The sequence below is a fragment of the Panthera uncia genome, chromosome B1 (genome assembly GCF_023721935.1).
Source record: "Panthera uncia isolate 11264 chromosome B1, Puncia_PCG_1.0, whole genome shotgun sequence".
Taxonomy (NCBI): domain Eukaryota; kingdom Metazoa; phylum Chordata; class Mammalia; order Carnivora; family Felidae; genus Panthera; species Panthera uncia.
Genome location: NC_064811.1, coordinates 171051742 through 171074686, shown reverse-complemented (window position 1 = coordinate 171074686; position 22945 = coordinate 171051742). Strand labels below are relative to the sequence as shown.

The window sequence follows — 22945 nt, the reverse complement described above, 5'->3', positions numbered from 1 at the left end:
TATTAAACACCTCCTATGCACCAGGCACTGTTCTAGATTGGCATTATGGCAATGAAAAACAGTAACATTTCTTGTCCTCATAGAACTTATCTTCTAATGAATTTTAAGAATCTAGTTAGACAATTTGAATCAACCTGAGATATTTCTTTACTTAACACTGCATATACTCTCTGAATTCAGCATTTCTTCTTGTCACCTTCCTTTTTTTTTTTATTTTTTTTAACGTTTATTTATTTTTGAGACAGAGAGAGACAGAGCATGAATGGGGGAGGGTCAGAGAGAGAGGGAGACACAGAATCTGAAAAGGCTCCAGGCTCTGAGCTGTCAGCACACAGCCCAACGCGGGGCTCGAACCCACGAACTGCGAGATCATGACCTGAGCCGAAGTCGGACACTTAACTGACTGAGAGCCCCTATACTTAATTCTAACATGTAAATATGGTAAAATTATTTTCAGATTCTAGAAAGCTGACAGCTATAAATGTTTTTGTTTTATTTCTTGGTCATATTTTCCATTTATTGTTTTAGCTTATAGAAAAAGAATATTAAAACACTCCCAAGGATTTTTAGTTTCAATATCCAGAGAAAGGCTAACGTCTGCCATTAAGGTTTGGTTCCCAAACTGAATGAAAATTTGGCTTCGTGTACCATTCACATGAAAAGTGATTGAGGAGCAGGGAATAGAGTTCATCTTCATCACCTCAGACCACACTGCCAAGTTTGCTGAGGTGAATTTTATCTACTAGTGTGTGTGTGTGTGTGTGTGTGTGTGTGTGTGTGTTTGTAAGCACTCAAGGGTTGTTTCCAAATAATATAATCGATATTCTATAATCATAGAATTTTATATGTCGAACATATGTAAAAATTATCTGAGTCACTCCCGAAGTGAGGAAATTCAGATCTGCAAAAGTGAAGTGACCAAGGTCACTCCAGCTAATTATATGAGCGCTGAGAGGAAACTGGAATGCTCCCGGTTTTCACTACACCTTGCTTTTCTTTTCCAAACTGCCTTCGGCATTTATATGCAAACAGTACATATATTATCTTCCTCTCAATGACTTTGCTTTTCCTGTTTATCATGTAAGTCCTAATGAGTAATTTCTCTCCCTCCATTGCAGACTTCCTCTTTAGAAAAGACAATTCTACATGTACAATTTTGATCAGTGTAGGACACCCCTCTTGAGCAGAGGTTGGATGGGCATACCTTTCCCAACAATATGGTGTACAGGAGAACTTTTTTATAATCAAAGTTATTCCAAATAAAATATGTATTTGGAAAGAAAGTTTCTTCTTCATGGAAATATTTAAACAGTGACACATTTGAGGGAGATTCATGTTCCAAGCAGATTATTAGATATATTTACCTCTCAGGCCTCTTACATCTTAGATTGTCTCAAGTCTCTTGTCCCAGGGCATTAGCTTACCAGTTGGGCAGACCTGAATTTTAATCATACCTGTCTTTCTCATGGCCTGGAGCAAGGTAGATCATCCCTCTGAATCTGTTTCCTCATTTGTATTTGAGGATAGCACTATGCATCCCTTGGACCTGTTTAGGGGATTAAATGAGATGTTGGGTAACACCCAAGTCCTAGGACCAAACCATACTAAATATGAAACCAGTACCAATTTTTCCCCCTCATTCTACTTTTGATTCTTTTTTTTTTGTTCTTTTCTTCCTTTGGTCTTGACAAAGTGGTTTTGTAACACTTTGGAGAATGAGTTTAGGAGTTTGGGGAAGCTCATGAAAAACTTAGAACTAAGAGTGGAAGAGGCATCATGGTGAAGTGGAAATTGTACTGGAAACTTGACATCAAGTCCCAGCTGCACCACTTAGAAGCCATATGACCTTGAGCAAATCACTTCACTACTTGAGATTTAGAATTTACATCTAAACAAATGGGGATATTAATACTTACAACTCTTATGAGATTGTGTGAAGGACAAGATAAGTTACTGTATGTAAGGAAAATACCTCATAGGAGTACAAAGCTTAAGAATTATTAACTTCTTTCTTCTTCTTCCTCTCTGTCAGGGTTCATATACACATATACTCATGAGTGTTAACATTCTTAGGAATAAATTATAGGTAGTCTTAAAAGGTGAATTAATTTGGTTTCTATTAGACTGATAATAGAACTTTACAATTTCTTGAACCCTAGTACCATAAAAAGAGTGATTTTCCCCCAAAAATTGGATGGAATATATAATTATTCTTAGGGTAATGTCCAAAATTTAGGGTGTAATGGGCTTTCTCCTGGGTACAATGATAAGGAGTTACTTGGAAGAGGGGGGAAAGGTGACTAAAACTGTGTTTGTCAAAGAAGCGCATTCTGTGGGAAGACTGAGATAATGAAAAGGAATCTATATGGTTTAGCTGTAGTGCATGGGATGAATCCTTGATCTAAATGAAAATTACATTCACCTAACTCTTTATTGTTGCCAACTGGGATTTCTAGACCCCAAAAGATAGGAATTAAGCCGTTTTCACCATTTCACAAAGCCCATGGAAATAACAATTTACATACAATCTTTGAGTGAAATCAAATGCAGAAGTTCTTTTAATTTGGTTAAAGATACTATATCTACAATATAAATACTATATATGGTATGAATTTTATATATATATATATATATATATATATACACATAATATATATATACACATAATATTCCAAATAAAAGGGAAGATGGTTTGATGATTACTTAATAAATAAAATTGGATAAATAAAAACCTTTAAAGTGTAGAGGAAAAAGTTATCAATGTTTGAAAAAAAAAACAATTCTAGTTCCACATTTAATTGCTAGAAGCTTGTAAAAAGTAAAAAAGAAAAAAATGTTGTTATAGTAGTAGAGAGTAATTGTACCTTAAAAATATGCTGCAGTGATTTTCAAATGAACTTTTATAAGCTGGATTACTGGTTACAATTCTAAAAAAAAGAAAATTAGTGCTGCTCTGGGTACATGCACTTAAGGCACTTTGATTTTTTGTTGTAATTTATGAGAGCCTTTCATTTACAAAATGTATAGTGATTAGCAAAATATATGTATTTTCATTTATTCTTTAAGTAGAATTAGTATTATGTGAAAACTTTAATGCTTTGGTCATCTTGATTGTTATTAACTCAAGTATATTGGATTAACTGCACAAGTGGAACTCTGAATCAATATCAAAGCAATGAGGCAGCCACTTTTAAGGGGGAAATATTTGATAACAATCTTGGGCAGAGTTTACCCAGGTATAGGTTGTTCTGACTGAGCAGTGCAAATAAGCTGACTGACCCAAGAAAATGTGATGAAATATAGTGGAAAATATCCCAAGGTAAAAACATCTTCTATTTGTCATCAAGAACATGATGTGACGAGAGTTGATTTACGGCACAAATCTTCAGTGATAAGCACTTGAGTGTTTGAATCATGTTTCTTGAGGTGCCGTTTATCCTCACCAAAGGGGAAATTTATGAACTTTGTTTTAAGTAAAAGTTAGTATAGAATTTTATATTCAAGAAATTTTCTAATAAAAAAAGAAATCACCTCTCCTCCATAACTTATCTTACTATAAAAACTCATAACTCAAAAGTAAGCCAGATGTCCAAATATTCCTTCAGATCTACTTGGAAGGAACATAAGAACAACATGGAAGACAAGGAGAGTTGCCGTAAGAAATAAAACTTAATTAGTAAGGAAACACGTGTCACTAGGATCCTCAAGTCTTAACTTAGGTACCTTGTCCGTGTCAAATGTTGATATGATTTTGTTTCTCCAGTTCTTCTCCCTTTTCTCTCCCTGTATTTCTTTCTTACTTGCTATCCCATGGTTACTTTTCTCTTTACTCTGCTGTTCAAACCCCGCCATTACTTTTCCACTAATCTCACTGCACGGTCGTCCCCATTCTCCCACCCTATTCTGAAGGTGGTGTCCCGCCCAGAGCATCAGAGGTTATGGAGCGGATGGCCCAGACCTGTGGTTTCTCACTGGATGAGTTGGGGGAGAGAGTGAAGTGAGACCTTAACCGCAGACTCGACCATGATTAGCCTGACGACTTTCAATGTTGCCTCTTCCTTTGCTAAGTAACAGGAAGTATTTGTTTTATGAAATATGTTGGTGTCATGCAATAAAAGCTCCATAAATAAATGGAATGATCTAAGGACAGTGGAATTGAACTCTTGTTAGCATTTGTTTGTAATCCCTTGGTGAAGCTTCCTGGGTCATAATTGCTTGCTCTTCTGGGAGCAAAAGGAATCAGTAACCATTGATTGTTACATGATGCTAAGTCTCGCCTACAAAGCAAATCTTAAGAATGATTAGTGGCAACATTCAGTGTTACAACTCTGATCTTTTCACACTATGATCCTTAAAGCAAGCTGCATTTTTAGAGTTTTTCCCATCACACAACTCTTGTGATTTTTCAAAGAGAACAGAAAATACATTATATAAAATAATTACTTTACTCGTTTTATCTTTCTACTTCAATGACCATAGGGAGATATCAAAATTAACCCCTGCCCAGGTCAAGGACCTATATAACACCTACCTATTTAGTGAACTATACATAAAAAACATTGCGATCAGTACATTAAGTCTTTGGCTTATGACAAATCTTTGGGAAATTGGTTGTTCTGGATTGCTGAGTTTTCTAAATAGCTAATGATTTATCACCATGAAAAATTGATTTTCTCCATTTTGGATTGAACTATTTTAATAATCTCAACTACTTATTAAATAGGATTTATCAATGTTGGGTACTGTTATGTCTTGAGGATATAGTGGGTTATATTACAACTTTCTTGAATAATGTTATCTTATTAGATCACGTTGAGTTATATTAGAAACTCTAACCTTAGAGTGGTATATATTTTGAATGTGTCTTAGCTTATTGCAGAATCACAATTAGGTTTCATAGAGACAGTAGAAACCAAATCTTTTAGCACAGAGAAACAGGCTCAACAATGTTCCACTTCTTGCCAGTGATCACACACAACCAGAAAATGTTGGTATTTTTATGTATTGTATGCTTTCTGCTATCAGGCTGGTTTGCAATCGGTATATATTAATGAAATAGTTTTCCACACTTCTTTTAATTCACAGTTCTGATCTCTCGTGGGGTTTGTAACTCAAGTTTCCAGCAGATTAAACATTTGTATAAAAGGTAAAATGTCTCTGAGAAAGGTTCTCTCCTTGAGAAATACATAAGCTTTGGTGACATATATTTTGCTTCTCAAACCTGACTCTTCCTGTGTTCTGGATCAGCAGAGTTCGGGATGACAGGTGAATGACAGATGGAGAGGAAGAGTAACTGCTTGGGTCTTTGGGAGCTTAGATTTAGAGGGCCCGAGTTTAATTCTGATTTCTTATGTGGTCACTTGTCACTCCTCTCATAATATGTAGAATGGAGTTAGTAATCTTTAGACATTGGTTATAATACCTAATAGGAAATTACTTTTTGAACATATGAACTCTATAAAGTTGTAGAGTCAATGTGTGTTATTATATGTTGTAAAATAGATGTGAGAAATCTTATGATTTATAAACGAGAAATGACTTTCACTTCATTTTCATTTCTTGAGTTCACCATAGCCAATATTTAGAAAACACGTATATTATCCCATAAATTCTTCTCTGGTATCCAAGGTCCTCTCATAGTAAGACGTCAGGCTTCCTACATATCCAACTCCAGCTGCCCCCTCCCCACCACAAACCATATGGACCATGTCCTAGCCAATTGGGATTCTACCTGGAATATTATTTTATTTCTATCCTCTAGTCTGCACATTCTATTGCCTCTACCAAAAATGTTCCGTTCCCACAGTCTCTACCTTCCCTAATTCTGCTCAGGCCTCAGGACCCACCTTCCAGATCAGATGTAGACCCTCCCTCCTCTAGAGCCCCATAGCACGTTGTTTGTGCCTCATCAAGGTATTTACCCCATTCACACTCATGATGTTCTTATTTGGATGCTTGCTTATCATTTATACTGGAAGGTTTCTGAGTTATAGCTGATTCATTTTTGTGGTCTTTACAATGTCTAGAAAAAAACATATTTCATGTGAAGTAGGTGTCCCATTTGCATATGTCGGGAATAAAAATTGAGGCACCCCAAGAGTGACTTGCTTACGGCAACACAGGAAGAGAGAAAATGATTTGAAACCACACCTTACATTCTTGAAATCTTAACTTGGAGGAATTTAATATAGACTGCAGTCATTACAGAGTTTATGGAAACATGATTCTGGGCATCTTACTGTATGATTTGCAAAGTTTGTATATGTAGCACATATATAGCAACATATACATTCTCCTGAAAAGTTCACATCATGGGGAGTAAGAGACTTCAGGCTACAAGGAATTTTATTTCGTGATAGTGTAGTGACTAAGAACACACACTGGATCCCGATTGTGTGAGTTTGAATCCAAGCTCTGTGTGTGGCTGTGTGACAGTACAAGTTATATAGACTGTCTGCGTCCCGGTTGCCTTGTATGTGAAATGGTGGCAATAATTGTACCTAGCTCGTGGGTTTTTGTGAGGATCAAATCAGTTAATGCACGTAAAGCATTTGGAATAGTACCAGGCACATAAGCACTGTGTAAGCACGAGCCACCATTGCTATGCAGTTCTTTAAATTACATTTCCTTGAATTCCAAATTTGATAGCTTGCTATTGCTATAACAGGCTTGACGAAAGGGACAGGAATTTCCAGGGACATCTTGACAAAGATGTGGGTACACTACCATTTTGGTTTGGTTTGTTCATGTGGTTTTTCCTTTGTTCATTTTGTGCTGTTGTCATCTCTGCATTGTCTTCAGCAATTAGAAGGAGAGCTGAGAGGGATAATCATCTGTCTACTTGTCAGCCAGAAATAGAGCTACATGGTTTTAGATGGTTTCAGAGAGAAAACCCTCCTCACCAGCAAGATGGCCTCGATTGATAATACTATGGATAGTCATACGCATGCATAATTAAATGTGTCGCTGTGTCTTCTTACTGTGTCATATAATTGTGTGCAGGTCCACAAGGAGACAAAGAACTCCCCTTAGTTGTTGGTGAACAATTGCAGAAGCTTTGAATTCCATAATGCTATCGTTTTAGCAAGGCAGAATTTTACTGACCATCCAGAAGTAGTCAATGAATTAATGTGCTGATTGGTGCTGTCCATTATGAGATAATAATGATTTGGAAGTATCTGAATTTTATTAAACAGAATCAAGTCAGAATCATTTATATTTTAAAGATGTAAGAGCTATTATAGATAAGCTGGTCAAGATATTTTACTTTACTCCTGAGGAAACCAACATCCAAAAGAATTAAATGATTGGGCTTTACATAGTTTCATAGTTAATAAGAAACAGAGACTGGTCTAAAAAAATGGAGATGTCACCTCATTGTGCTTTTTTCTAATCTCTTGCCACTTTTAATAAATTAGATCATTTTTTAGAGCTGGAAGAACTTCATTTTTTTTCCTGTCTTCATATTATTTATTGAATGCTTACTTAATAAGCTTTGTTCCAGTTTAACTGCTAAAGGGAGAAAATAATAAAGAATAATAAGTAAGTAAAATAATAATAAAATGGAATAATAAATAAGGAAATCCTGTGCTATTTTATTTTTTTAATTTTTTATAAGTTTATTTATTTATTTTGAGAGAGAGACAGAGACAGTCTGAGTGGGAGAGGGGCAGAGAGAGAGAGAGAGAGAGAGAGAGAGAGAAACCCCCAGCAGGCTCTGTGCTGCCAGCGGCTGATGCAGGGCTTAAACTCATGAAACTGCGAGATCGTGACCTGAGCTGAAACCAAGAGTCAGATGCTTAACTGAGTGAGCCCAATCCTGTACTATTTTAAAAGGAGGTAAAATGTATGGGAAATAGCCAGTGTAAAGTGGTCAAAGTGCGAGGGTGAAGGCTGGTGATTTGAAATACAATGATCAGTGTAGGCTGCATCAAGAAGGTAATAGTTAATGAAAGACTGAAAAAAGTAAGAGTGTCATGTGGATATATGGGGAGAGAATGTTCCAGGCAGAGGAAGAAGCCAGTGCAAAAGCCTGGCATCCTGAGGCAGGGAGGAGAAACAGAAGACCGGTGTGGCTTGAGCATAGTGATTGAGAGAGTAAAAGCTGATTTCAGGGAAGTGGTGAGACTTCGTGTGCCAGCTGAAGGTAGGGTGGCTCTCCCACCAGCTGGGGATGGGGAATCATTGCCGACTTTTGAGCAATGGGACTCAATATGCCTTAGGATTTTTTTTTTTTAATGTCTGTTTACTTATTTTGAGAGAGAGTGTGTGCACTCGCACAAGCATGAGCCGGGGAGGGGTAGAGAGAGAAGGAGAGAGAGAATCCCAAGCAGGCCCACACTGTCAGCACAGAGCCCAGTTCAGGGCTTGAACTCATAGACTGTGAGATCATGACCTGAGCCTAAATCAAGAGCCAGACGCTTAACCACCTGAGCCACCCAGGTGCCCCTGCCTTAGGTTTTAAAGAGATCACTGAGGAAATCTTAAACTTCATGGTGGAAGCAGGTAAACCAATGTGGAGACTGTTGCTGTAATCCAGACTTGGTTATAGGGGTTCTAGCAGTGGGGTTTAAAGACTTTATTGGATTATTGGATTCTGAATGTCTTTCCAAGACAGACAGAAATATTTAATCATGGGTTGGGTAAAGGATGTGTGAGGAGTCAAGGATGATTTCAGACTAAGCAGTTGAAAGGATGAGGTTATCATCAGCTGAGAGGAGGAAGTCTGGTGGGGAAGAACTGAAGACCATTTTGCTTAGTCTCCCCATTTTTATCCACATCAAGTAAGTCAAGGTGCTTGCCAGGATGAGAATTGTGGACTTTATCTCCTGGTAACAATAGAAGACATGCCTGAGAGCCTCCTATAAAATCAATTCAATCATGTGCTGTCAGAGGTCCTTATAAATGCAGAGGAAAAGTTACGGTAGAATCTGTGACATCTGGCTAGAATGCTCTGTAACCCCATCCGGGACCCATTGCATGTGATGGAATTAAGCCCTGAGGCATGTTGGATAGGCTTCTAACGAACCAATTGATAATTCCTCTTTATGATTTCCTTTTAACTGACCTTGTTGTTCTGTGTTCACATTCTGTTCAAGTTATTCCCTTTTCCTGGGAGCACATTATCCTATCCCTCTTACAGCTCACTCTTGGTGATCTTTTAAACTTTATTTCGGGAGCCCACTCATCTTAGAAATGTTTCCTTCATCTCTAGACTGAGCTAACTGAACCCTCCTCTGGGCTTTTACAGCACTGTCTACCCATTTCCCACATGCTCTGTTTACATGCCTCTACTCCTCAAGGTCAAGGATTTCTTTTGTTATTGTCTATAGGTGCTGCACACAGCACTAAACATATAATAAGTGCTATATAATTATTAAATTGAAATGCTTGTGTGTTCCTGGTATACTCTTTTTTTCTTTTTTTGCTTTTCCATTAAACTCTTAATTTTCTGTGTTTATTATGAAAAGATACAATACAAATAATAAAAAAAAACTTATTTTACTTCTCAATTTTCTCTTTATGCTACCAAGTTATCAACTGGTTCTTGTTTCACTTAACACTTGCTCTTTACTTCACTTTTTGGAGAAGAGAAATGGACAAAAGGCAATTTTCAAGAGAGAAGTAACAGCAAAAGTCCCAGACGATCCACTTTATTTTTCTTATTTTCCATCACTGCAGATAGTGTGAAACCCCCTTCACTGGTCAAGGTGGTGGTCACACATTTCTCAAATATGTAGTACTCTGCCAGTCTGTGCCTGTGGTCTCCTTCCATTCCTGTCCTCCTTTACACCCAAATTTTACCCAAATAAGACTCTGCAAGGTCTTATTAAGAAGTTTGAGGTGAAAGGCAGCTAATGGCCAAAAAAGAATGGAATCAGATGGATCTTCATGTAGGATGGATGTTAGGGGTGAGCATTGAAAGATACATACAGACGTGATGAGCACAGGCATTTCAGGTAAAAGGAAAGGCGTTGGAGCAAAAGAGCCACGAGCAAAACGGGTATGATGGGCACATAGTGAGTAGACCAGTTTGGTATGAAGGGATTGGTCTATAGCATTTATGAAGCTTGAGTTGTGTACTCAGTGTTTTGCATGTATCATCCAATCTTTACCCACCCACCCCCGCAAAAAAAACCCCACAAGCCGGGTACTGCTGCTGTCTTTTAGAAGAAACTGATGGAGCAGAAGAAACTGATGGTCCTGACATTAAATGAATGAGTAGAACAATGAGGATAATCTGAATGGCGAGTGTGTAGGAAGAAAGCATAGGTGTAAGAGACACTATGGAGAAAGAATTCCACAGGACTAAATCGGTATGAGGAAGGAAGGAAATAATTCTGCACACATTAGTGACTTAGTGGTTGTTAAATTCAGGAATTTCTGGATGACAAGATCATGCATTGATTCAGTGAATATTTATTGTGTCCTGTTAAGTCTTTACTAATGCACAGAATCCATAGATTTATGATAGGAAGTGACTTATGCTCCAATTTCCAGGAAGCATTTACTGTTTCTTCCTGGCGGAGCCACTCAATGAAATAATATTAATTGTTCTTTTTTAGTATTGTGTAAAAAAATAAAATTGATAGAATACAGAACTTAAAGCCACTTTTATTTTACTTTTTACTGACATTATTCATTGTTGCTGATAAATTCAATCCTTTGGGAATATATGTCCTCTTTAATAAGTGCCAGTAATTTATGTATTGAGATTTCTTTTGATATGGAAATTACATACTGAATTACATACTGAATTTGTAGTTACCCAATCTAGTATACAGTTTCTGCACAGTATATTCATAGCATATTGCTTGCACAACAAATTCTTTTATGTTAGTGATGCTGTGGTTGAATTTTCAGCATAGAATTAGACAATTATTACAAAAAGCCCATAGAAAATATTACTCAACCATTGTTAGTTTTTTTCTGTTTCCATGGAATATTCAAGCAAAGGTGTATAGTCATTAAATTTCAGAAGTTCATTCAATTTGTTCAAAATATGAACTGTGAGGCACTGCAGTTGTTAGAAGATTTTGGCAGACTATTAATAGTGACATTCTCAATTTGTAGCTCTTTCATCCATGTAATTTTAGTGATATATATTCTGTGTTCTAGGGAAAGAAGTATTTCAAGATTAAAGAGGCAATCAATGTGTTGGTGCCTTTATTCAGTTTTTCAAAGCTGCTAAATAGAAAGAGGCATATAGTTTTCTACTAGCACTGTTCACTATTTTTTTTGAGTTTTTTTAACCTTTATTTTTGAGAGAGAGAGAGAGAGATTGGGGGAGGGACAGAGAGAGAGGGAGACACAGAATCCAAAGCAGGCTGTAGGCTCTGAGCTGTCAGCATAGAGCCCGATGCTGGGCTCGAACTCACAAGCCAGGAGATCATGACCTGAGCCGAAGTCGGACGCTTAACTGACTGAGTCATCCAAGCGCCCCTCCACTAGCACTGTTCAAAAACAAACCATTGATTCTGGAGGTGTATCAAACATGACATGACTACAGATGTAAGTAGTTAGTGTTGGACATACTTCCTTATTTAGCTGTGTATTTAAAGCAGTGATTCCTAATTTAGTATTAAGAAGTTACTGTTTTTTTAGAATCAGAGTAAATAAATTACAATGACAATACTTGTAGTAATTGAAACAATGTATAAAAAGAAAATAACAAGCAATAAGTTGAACATAGTATTTTAATGTGATTAGAATATGCAATATTCTTGGACACCTGGGTGGCTCAGTTGGTTAAGCATCCTACTCTTGATTTTGGCTCAGGTCATGATCTCAGGATTGTGAGAGTGAGCTCCGTGTCGGGCTCCGTGCTGGGTATGGAGCCTGCTTGATTCTCTGTCTCCTCCTCTCCCTCTGCCCCTCTCTCCCCCTCAAAAAAAAAAAAAAAAAAAAAGTAATAGTTTCTATTCAAAGATGCATTCCCATTTGAATTTAAAATTCAGTGGTTTTAAAAATTCCAATTTCTATTCCTTTTTGCCTCCTGTCTGATCTTGTTCTTAGAGTTCTTGAAAGAGAACATCTTTTGTAAACAGTTCTTTTACTTCTGTACCAAAATTCCATAGTGTCCAATGCAGTAGTTTAAAGAGAAAGTTAAGGGGCTCCTGGGTGGCTCAGTCGGTTACGTGTCCAGCTTCGGTTCAGGTCATGATCTCACGGTTCATGGGTTCGAGCCCTGTGTCGGGCCCTGTGCTGACAGCTCAGAACCTGGAGCCTGCTTCAGATTCTGCGTCTCCCTCTCTCTCTACTGCTCGCACTGTCTCTCTGTCTCTCAAAAATAAACATTCCAAAAAAAAAAAAAAAAAGAGAGAGAAAGCTGAATTTCTCTATTTTGCTTAGAAATTAGGATTAGTTCTTCTTACTTCCCTGTAATGCGTGTTAAACATGTACAGTTTGTGAAGTCACAAGCCCTCCACTAAAGACTTTAAAGTCACGTGTTCAGATGAACATGGGACAGAGATCCAAGACAGACTGTTCCTTAACATTTTCAAGTCTGCCCTCTTGTGCCCCGCTTCCAGAAGAAATGTGTATCACCAGTAACTCCAAGTGAAAAGTCCTTTTTTTTTTAAATCTAAAATGTATTGTCAAATTGGCTTGCATACAACACCCAGTGCTCATCCCAACAGGTGCCCTCCTCAATGCCCATCACCCACCCTCCCTTCCCTCCCACCCCCCATCAACCCTCAGTTTATTCTCAGTTTTTAAGAGTCTCTTCTGGTTTGCCTCCCTCCCTGTCTAACTTTTTTTCCCCCTTCCCCTCCCCCATGGTTAAGTTTCTCAGGATCCACATAAGAGTGAAAACATACAGTATCTGTCTTTCTCTGTACGACTTATTTTACTTAGCATCACATTCTCCAGTTCCATCCCCATTGCTGCAAATGGCCAGATTTCATTCTTTCTCATTGCCAAGTAGTATTCCACTGTGTATATAAACCACAATTTCTCTATCCATTCATCAGTTGATGGACATTTAGGCTCTTTCCATAATTTGGCTATTGTTGAGAGTGCTGCTATAAACATTGGGGTACAAGTGCCCCTATGCATCAGCACTCCTGTATCCCTGGGGTAAATTCCTAGCGGTGCTATCGCTGGGTCATAGGGTAGATCTATTTTTAATTTTTTGAGGAACCTTCACACTGTTTTCCAGAGCGGCTGCACCAGTTTGCCTTCCCACCAACAGTGCAAGATGGTTCCCATTTCTCCACATCCTCTCCAGAACTGTAGTCTCCTGACTTGTTCATTTTAGCCACTCTGACTGGCGTAAAGTGGTATCTGAGTGTGGTTTTGATTTACATTTCCCTGATGAGGAGCGATGTTGAGCATCTTTTCATGTGCCTATTGGCCATCTGGATGTCTTCTTTAGAGAAATGTCTATTAGGAATAGTACAGGGAAGGATTCAGTTCAGGTCCGTTGACTTTTGCCTTTGGTTTCAAACTTGCAAAGGGAAGCAACCTTTTCATATTTTTCAAGGGGAAAAAAAAAATGAGAGCATGGTTCCCCATCCCTATGATATCACTTCCAGTTTGCCTTGAACTGACTTAGAGCAGAAGAAGCTGTGGAAACACCACCCAAACTCTAGGTGGTTATTACCTAGTCTATTTTTGTCCATGAAGAGTGTGAAAATCACAATAGCAGTATGATTTTTTTTTATGAATGTAGTCACATTTGTGAAAAGGAGAATTTCCCAGGGAAACATACTGATCAATGTAATTTTCCTCATCACATATTAAAACCGTCCCTGCTTCTCATAGCTCTGTGCCTTTGTGAAGAAGCAGCAAGTGCTAGCTGGACAGATACTTTGAACTAAAGACCTAGAATGCACTTGGGTCTTGTTTCCCTACGTGTTTGATCATTTTAAAGATCTTCTCTCATCCTTAATTGTTAAAATTGGATGACTGATGTTGATGACTGACACGTTAGACTATTTCAAACAGGTTATCAGTTCCAAAATGCATTGTCACTTTGAATCTTATTTTTTTTTGTTTCTTCTTTTTGAATTTTCTATAAAAAAGATCTCATGACATTTTCCCATAGATGATGATGATGGTAAAAAGGAATTAGGGAGGGGGCGCCTGGGTGGTTCAGTCAGTTAATACTCCAACTTCGTCTCGGGTCATGACCTCACATCACAGGTGGTGGGTTCAAGCCTTGCGCTGGGCTCTGCACTGATGGCTTAGAGTCTGGAGCCTGCTTCAGATCCTGTATCTGCCTCTCTCTCTTCCCCTCCCCCATGTGTGTTCTCTCTCTCTCTCTCACTCTCTCTCTCTCTCTCTCTCTCAAAAATAAATAAACTTTTTTTTTATTTAAAAAAATATGGGGCACCTGGGTGACTCAGTTGGTTAAGCGTCAGACTTTGGCTCAGGTCAGGATCCAATAGTTCGTGAGTTCGAGCCCAGCATCGGGCTGACCACTCAGAGCCTGAAACTTGCTTCGGATTCTGTGTCTCCCTCTCTGCCTGTCCCTCCCCCGCTCACACTCTGTCTCTGTCTCTCTCTCAAAAAATAAATAAACGTTAATTTTTTTTTTTTTTTTTACATGTGAGGTCTTGGTTTAAGGTCCACATTCCCCTTTCTCAACTATTTAATCCCTGGGAAGAGTTCCAGCCAGGATTTCCTGGTAAGATTTCTTGGGCTTTGAATTGTCAGCAGAGTGTATTCTCCAGTGGAGCTCAGGGAAGCAATCCAGTTTAGATCACGAATAGGTCTCAGTTGGAAAAACATGAGTGTAGGTGGTAGGAGTATCAGGGTTGGGTTGGCCTCCTTGGCTGTGTGCCAGCTGGGACTGACTCGTAGAAGGAGTATTCTCATTCGCGGGACTCCTAGATTAGCAGCTGCACCACACCGCTGTCTCACCTGCTGTATTGGAATCGTTTCTCGCTTTATGCATGCCAGGGACACAGATCATAGATTGGCATAATTAAGTATACTGAGCATTATTCTCATAGCTTGTTTATTTTATTTTAGTTCTTTTAGTTTCCAGAACAAAACGATCCGTTTTCTGTTTAATTTTTATACTATAAGATACAAGGAAATACAAGGTACCTGCTTGTTTTTGAGGAAATATGAGGTACCTGCTTCTCTGCAGACATTACAGATTCTGACAAACTCCCACTTCAGTTTAGAAACGGAAAAAGAAAAAAGCCTGTTGGTTTCAGTAGCCTTTATTGCTATAATCAGTGTGGTTCCAACTTCTGTTAACAACAATGAAGTCCTCTTTTTTTTCCCCTTCATTTAAGTAACAGTTTTTGAGGCATTGTGTAGAATAGAATTCTTCCTTAATATTATTTTTTTTAAGTTTATTTATTTTGAGGGAGAGAGAAAGAGAGAGAGAGAGAGAGAGAGAGAGAGAGAGAATCCCAAGCAGGCTCTGCACTGTCAGCACAGATCTTGACCAGGGGCTTGAACTCAAGAACCCTGAGATTGTGACCTGAGCCGAAATCAAGAGTTGGTCACTTAACCGACTGAGCCACTCAGGTGCCCCACTGTTCTTTGATAAAGTCTATTACATACAGATATTTATAAGGAAATAAAGTATGCAAGGCCTACAAAGCAGAGTGTGACAATGATGTATACAAAAGCTCAAGGGATATTTTGACAACAGAATCGTTTCTGGGAATTACTTGCTGAAGCCTCAAAATATCCTGGTTCTCATACTGTCTATTTTATATTGTTCTAGAGGTTCATTATCCATTTCTCATTTGTGATGAATGCCAACAAGAAGATTTTAGGGGAACAAGGCAGGAAGCAAAAGATAGAACAAGGCGTGTGTACCTTGTCTGATGTATTTTTGTCAGTTGAATTGATTTGGACTTGTTGGTAATGCCTCAATGTGTTAAAGATTTGACAATCATCTTTTGGTGTTTTCTTCTTGCTGAGGTTCACTCTGACCCTCCCACCAGGCCCCAAAGGAAGTAACAAAAGAGTTCTATGGATTCGTAAATCCCACGTAAGTGTAAATAGAGACACTTTTCATGTGGACACCAGAAAAAGAAACTAACCAAGAATGCTAAAAGCTGCATTTATTTTGAATTGTCCAGGATGTTTCAAATCCAGTGGCTGACTCTAGAAAGAGGTAGATCAGATCAGCAAAGTCAGATTGGAGTCTAACATTTAGAGTCAAGCAGTTTTTCTCTGCCGCGTACTGACATTTGAGTTAATAGAGTGGTTTCTAGTAGATTTCTTTAAAATATTACAAGTCATTTGATATTTGGTTAAAAAATATTTCATTACTTACTTTGGAGAAATGACTGAAGTTGGTCTTAACCAGGTCAGGGCTTTCAAAATCCATAGTTTTGCCTCATGGCATGTGCTAAAACAGTGAAGTGTGATTTTCCTAGCTAGCCGTAAGCCTGCCATTTAGAAAGATCATTATTTTGTTTTGGCTATTCTTACATTTATTGAGTGGGTTGGAAAAGTGAAAAATGCCAAAGAAAGAAAATGATACATGATACTTTCTGGTGTCTCTCTCTCATTCCTATCCCATGGAGTTCTGGGTATTTGTCAAAATGATATCTAGCTGTATATTTGATTTTCTATCTTCCTTTTAAAAATTAAATATTATGTTATAAGCATATTTATGTCATTAGATTTCCAAACATTTGAGCTTTTCTGTTTGATTTATTATGGCATCAAGTATTCCTGTTGATTTTGAAGGATTTTCTTGTTTAATTAGAACATTTTTGAAGCGCCTTCCTCACTGTACTAATTATAGCACAGGACCCCAGCACAGACTTGAGCTGCCTCGGCAATTTGATCAAGCACAGGTATAGCTAAGTGTGAGGTAAGGGGATTTGGAGGTTGGACTGCGTTCCAGCTTTAGGCAAGAAGAGAGGCAGGATTAGAACCTGTAAATTCATTCCATTTTGAGCCAGCAGAAAGTGCTTTCATGTGACATTTTTCTTTCTCTGACTAATTTTGCTTAACATAATACTCTCTAGCTCCATCCATGTCATTGCAAATGGCAAAATTTCGTTTTTTATGGCTTAGCAATATTCAATTATATATATATAATATATTATATATATTATGATGTATATCATTTTTTATGGATTAGCAATATTCCATTATATATATATTATATTTATAATATTTATAATATATATGGCACTTCTTATTGTGGAATAAGAAACAAAACAAATGAGCAAAGGGGGGAAAAAGAGAGACGCAAACCAAGAAACAGACTCTTAACTATAGAGGACAAACTGATGGTTACCAGAAGGGAGGTGGGGGGGGGGGATGGGTTAAATAGATGATGGGGATTAAGGGGGGCACTTGTGATGAGCCCCAGGTGTTGTATAGCAGTGTTGAATCACTGTATTGTATGCCTGAAACTTACCTTACACTATATATTAACTAACTGGAATTTAAATAAAACCTTAAAAACAAAATGCTTCCAAACAAAACCTACAGCTTCTCCCTACTCTTCTTCAGCTAGTTCCTCAGGCCTCTCCTTCCCTTCACATGCTCCTAAGAAAGTAGCTGTAAGGGTTTTTAGTGGTATTTTTAGAATTATTCCACTCTTATCTGCCAACCCCTCCCCACCTCTACCTTTCCATTCCCATCAAAACATGACATCTCTGAAGCTAGGAAAACATATCTAGGTTTTAGAAATTGTAAATGTTCTGCAGAAAGAGTGAGTGAACAACCAGTGAGTTTATCAAAGTTAAAATCATAGGGGTGACATCTTGGGGGTGTCTGGGCGGCTCAGTCGGTTGAGCGGCCGACTTGGGCTCAGGTCATGATCTCAGGGTTTGTGAGTTCGAGCCCCGCATCAGGCTCTGTGCTGACAGCTCAGAACCTGGAGCCTGGTTCAGATTGTATCTTCCCTCTCTCTCTGCCCCTCCCTCACTCACACTCTGTCTCTCTCTCTCTCTCAAACAAACAAAAAGGACATTGAAAAAATATTTTAATTACATGGGTAACATCTTAAAAATATTGAAGTACTTTGACATCTGTTACCTTTGTAGCATATAGAGAGGGCCCGGGGAACATTTGCGGAGGAAGTGAACCCTGGCCAAAGCTGTTTCAGCCATGAGAGGGTGGGGCCCACAGAGGTTCCGTGGTTGGCATCAGATCATACAGGGCACAAGAGGAGAGCAGCCAAGCTAGGCTTTCTGTGTTAGCCCCAGAAACTGGGGCAGCTGGGGAGACTAGCAGTGACAACGCACTGAGAGTTGTCTTCCCAGAGATGTCTTGTTATTTAATTATTGCTCCTTCTCTCATGACCACTCTGTGCGTTGGGCTTTGTTTCTAGGCTGCATTCTTCTTAAGTAAATTAAAAAAAAATCAGCTTGGAATGGCTCAAGGTTAGCTGTTTTGACTAGTGGATTTTGGAAGAGAGCTCAGTGACCAGGGACTACTGGGCTTTCCCGTTCCTGTTCCTCTGTTCACCCTCATCATGTTACAAAGAACTCTGTTTTAGGATTCTTTCTACTTCTTAGCAAGACTGATGCATGGGGCCTTATCCGGAAATGCAAAGGCTGATTTGATTAGGGACTTCTTTGTTCCAGGTACCTTGCATCAGAGAGCCTTCATAACAAATGAGGGCTTTCCTGGGGGTAATTTTTAATCTACACTATAAGGAAAATCTTGCCTTAATCCATTAAAGTTCAAATGGCATCTATGGAATATAGTCGTTTTCATAATCAAGATGATTTTCATCTTAAAATGCTTAGAAATGTTAAGTAGCATACACACATAACCAGTTTCTTAATATCTTTTTTCTGTTTTGATTAAATATAAAAAATTTCTGCAAGCAGACACTAATACTTTCAACATTGTAGATTCCTAAAGAATGAGTGTTTTAAGATGGACTTTCTAAAATCTCTCAATAAAAAAAGTGCTTTCAATTAAGCAACAGTTTGGTTAGTTAATGCAATAAAAAGCAAACTAGTGTGACTTAAGCATGTTTATATGATTAGAAAGTCATCATATACACTTGAAGTGAAAGAAAAGATTGGCTACCATTTTACTTTTCCAAATGCCCTTTTGGTACCAAATTGTCCTTCATGGAGACGTCTTGACATTTTCCTTCTGAACCAGCCCCTGCTCTGCTTGCCTTGAAACCAGAATCATTCTTTCTGACCCTCTTCCAATATCCAATATGTGATTTTCATCTTCTACTTTTTTTCATCATCAAACATTTTTTATTCACTACTTAAAACACCCTTTCTTAATATTGATCTCATCACTCTGCTATTCTGTGTCTTCCTTCACTGTGAGAATATCTCACATGAAAGATACTGGCAACCCCGGAACCCCCAAATTCTGCTTCAAACCAACTAGTCCACATTTATGTTACTGTTTATAACAGCAGCACTCCGTAAATAAATCCAAATGTTCACCACTTATTGGTTAAATAAGTTGCACTGTATTATAGAATGGATATTTATGTAGCCAAAAGATTAATTTACATATGCATAGTGCATTTTTTTCTTAAAAACATGTGTGCTTCACTTACATATTGTCTTTCATCTGAACATCAAAAAGCATCTTGCAATATTGACCTTCACAGCACCACTTTTCTGTTATTCTCATCCAAATAGTAACCATAATAACAGCCATTAATATGATTATTGTAATTACGATTATTATGCTCTCTGAGGTAGTTAGCCCAGAGAAGCTAGAGAAGAGATCTGGCAAAGCACCCAAGTATTCCTGATGCCCATGTCACCCCCTCTTTATAAGCTGTGGATTGAAAGAGCTCTTTTTCCCCCCTTTTTTAATTAGCCTCAAATGATAAAGTAATTATTTGCTTTATAAAACAAGAACGTGCAAATTCTTCTCGCTGAACTTAAATGTCAGAATTGAGTTATGTTTATGAAGAGGCACCCAATATGACCATAGTATTTACACATATAATTAAAACAAATAACAGACCCCAAACATATCTTTTATTTAAATGGCTTAGTGTCAGACCACAAAGCAGATTATTTTAAAGCAGCCAAATGATTTCAGCAAACTGAGCAGATACCACCCCATCTAGTTTATGTGGTTTGATCATGAATCTTACTCTGTTAAGTAAAATCCCTTTCAAAGCTTCATAAAGTTTTCAATTAAATTAATTATTATAATATAGATGTGGCACTGTTGTTAAGAGGGGATAGATAGAGTTTGTTGGTTTATCAGGTGAGACCTCTTTAAGTAGAGTTATAATAGAATCTGATGTTCTAAAGTCTTCTAGTTTATCAACAGTTGAATAGATTAAATGATACTTGTACGATGAACGAGGGCACATAACAAATAATTAAAAAATGGTTATGTTTTACAAATCACTGTCTACTATGTTTACAAGTCCTGTATTTTCTTTTGACGGGTTAGAAGAACAAATAGCAAGTTGTAAGCTTAAATTATGGCTCTTTGACGGTGGAAAATGGATTTTTAAAAAGCTATTCAGTCCTGTATTTTCTCTCATGTGGTCCAGTCCATCCCTTTCAAAAGACGGTAAGTCAGATACCTCCAGGAGAAGCACTTTCTGTCAGCTGACTGCAGCAGTGGATTTGTGACTGCACTATGAAAACCCTTTGCATTTCTCTACATCATTTCTAAGGACCCATGAATCAGGCAGTGAACTGGAAGTATCCTGTTTCAGAATTGAGGTTATTTGACACTGCACCAGAATGACACTTGAGCTGAATGTTCTTTGTCCACTGCCATAAGGGTGCAAATGAAACTTTTCACTTACAAATGTAAGGTTCATTATATGGATGGAAAAAATGCAATAGCAAGTCTTTTATGATGCTGAAATTCAGTGTATCATGATGAAAATTGAATAAAGCAATTTTAAGTCCTTTTAATGTATTGTACCCATGTCTGACTCCAACTTTACAGGAATATACTAGAACCAAAAGTATTTCTATGGAAGCTTCTATTATTTGTCCCTATTTTTAACCCTGTATGTACAAGTATCTTAGAAGAACTAAATATAATTTTGTATGCATGTTTGTTTTATGAATGCAGTTTAGTTTTATTTGTTTGTTTGTTTATTTATTTATTTTTGAGAGAGGGCTCAAGTGAGCAAGGGGCAGAGAGAGAAAGAGAGGAGGAGAGAGAGAGAAGCGGGGCTCGAGTTCATCCGATGTGGGACTCGAACTCACAAACCATGAGATCATGACCTGAGCCGAAGTCAGATGCTTAAGCACTGAGCCACCTGGGTGCCCAGTTTTATATTTTTTTAACTGAGAAATTATGGTTTTGACATGCAAGGGGTTACCAGTGCTATCAAATGTGATTTCAATAAACAAACTGGTAATCATTCAAAGTCCAAGACGTGCAGAAAGTAAAAAGTGATGTTTAATAAATCCAAGGAAGCATAAGTGAAATTCATTACTCATGCTAGGAAGCTCATGAAAATTTTCACCCGCATCTCTCCTCGCCATGAGCATTGACTCCCTTTCGGTCAGTGTGCAATTTTAGAGAACTTTCAAGGAAATTGATAGACAAGGAATGACAGCAGTGATTATTAACGTGCTGTTTTAAAGCTTCTCCATTACATTGGCACATGACAACTGAAACAGGTTTGGGACACTTTCACTCAGACCATAGCAACCTGCCTGATGGTCCTCTTAGAGCCACTGATACAACAGCCAAGCATTAAATGCCAGAAAGACCCAGGCAAGGCCAAGTGTCTGAATGTGGTACTGGACCCTTCTTGTTTCATTCACAACAAATATAGTTTTTGAAGTGGTGACGATTTTACTTCGATTTTTTAGAACTACAGGAGTTACAAATGGTGTCACGCAGTGTAAACAGTTCTCTGCCCCTCCCCCCTGGTGTTTTGAATGTAATGAAACTAAGACTGAGATGTTGAGTGGCTTGCCCTTGGCCTCACTAGGAGACGGTGACTTATCCTGCTTGAGCCCAAGTCTGTTTCCCAATCCAATGCTGTATCTGCTCCATTGAGGTACTTGTCAATCATAATCTGTGGACCAGATATAGATGATAGTAATAGAGCAGTCAGATTGGGTATTCTGTGAGATGTCAACAGCAAAAAAGTGAGAGTGACAGTGCACAAAAAATGCAACGAGGAAATAATGGCTTTTGCAATACTGAGTTGGACACTCTATAGCAGCATGGTACCATTCCTGTCACTGTCCCTAAAAAGAGCAAGGCCATGTCCACTTATGTTCTGGTGGAAAATTACTCTCTAGTGTTCCTCAGTCACCCACCAACCAAGCTGTTATTTTTTCTTGAGAGTTTTGAATTCATAGTATTTCGTGGTGGGTTTTGTTTATTTTTTATTTTTCTGGTTTTTGGGGGTTTTTTGTTTGTTTTATTTTGGGTTTTTTTTTGTTTTGTTTTGTTTTGTTTTTGCACAAAGAACACTTCTTCCATAGTATATTACATCTAGTTTTTTGCGCAAGATTTTTTTTAATTAGAAGTGAATTTTAATTAACACCCTTTACACATTAATTGAGAGAATGACTTTTATAGATGTACTCAAGCCTTTGACAATCGGGTCTTTTTTTTTTAATTTTTTTTAACGTTTATTTATTTTTGAGACAGAGAGAGACAGAGCATGAACGGGGGAGGGGCAGAGAGAGAGGGAGACACAGAATCGGAAGCAGGCTCCAGGCTCTGAGCCATCAGCCCAGAGCCCGACGCGGGGCTCGAACTCACAGACCGCGAGATCGTGACCTGAGCTGAAGTCGGACGCTTAACCGACTGAGCCACCCAGGCGCCCCAACAATCGGATCTTTCATACAACTCCTTTTTTGTCTGAGAAATACTTATTGCTCAGATTTGAATGAGGGTAGTTTACCTGTCAAGAGAGAGAGAGATATCCTGGTTGTAGTCAGGGGATTCTTAAGTGAGATATGTAATTCAAATTTGGACTGTCTGAATTTTTCATCTCTGCTTAGCTATAATATATTTATTTGACCTTTTATTGACCATCAGCCATATTCCGAAACTATTTTAAGTGCTTGAGAAGAGA

General features: G+C 38.1%; 1 protein-coding gene across 5 annotated transcripts in view; it reads left to right on the top strand.

Annotated features, from left to right (window-relative positions):
- The window catches only part of NRG1 (neuregulin 1), a 1105519-nt gene that overhangs the window by 987554 nt on the left and 95020 nt on the right, over positions 1-22945 (top strand). The window lies entirely within an intron of this gene.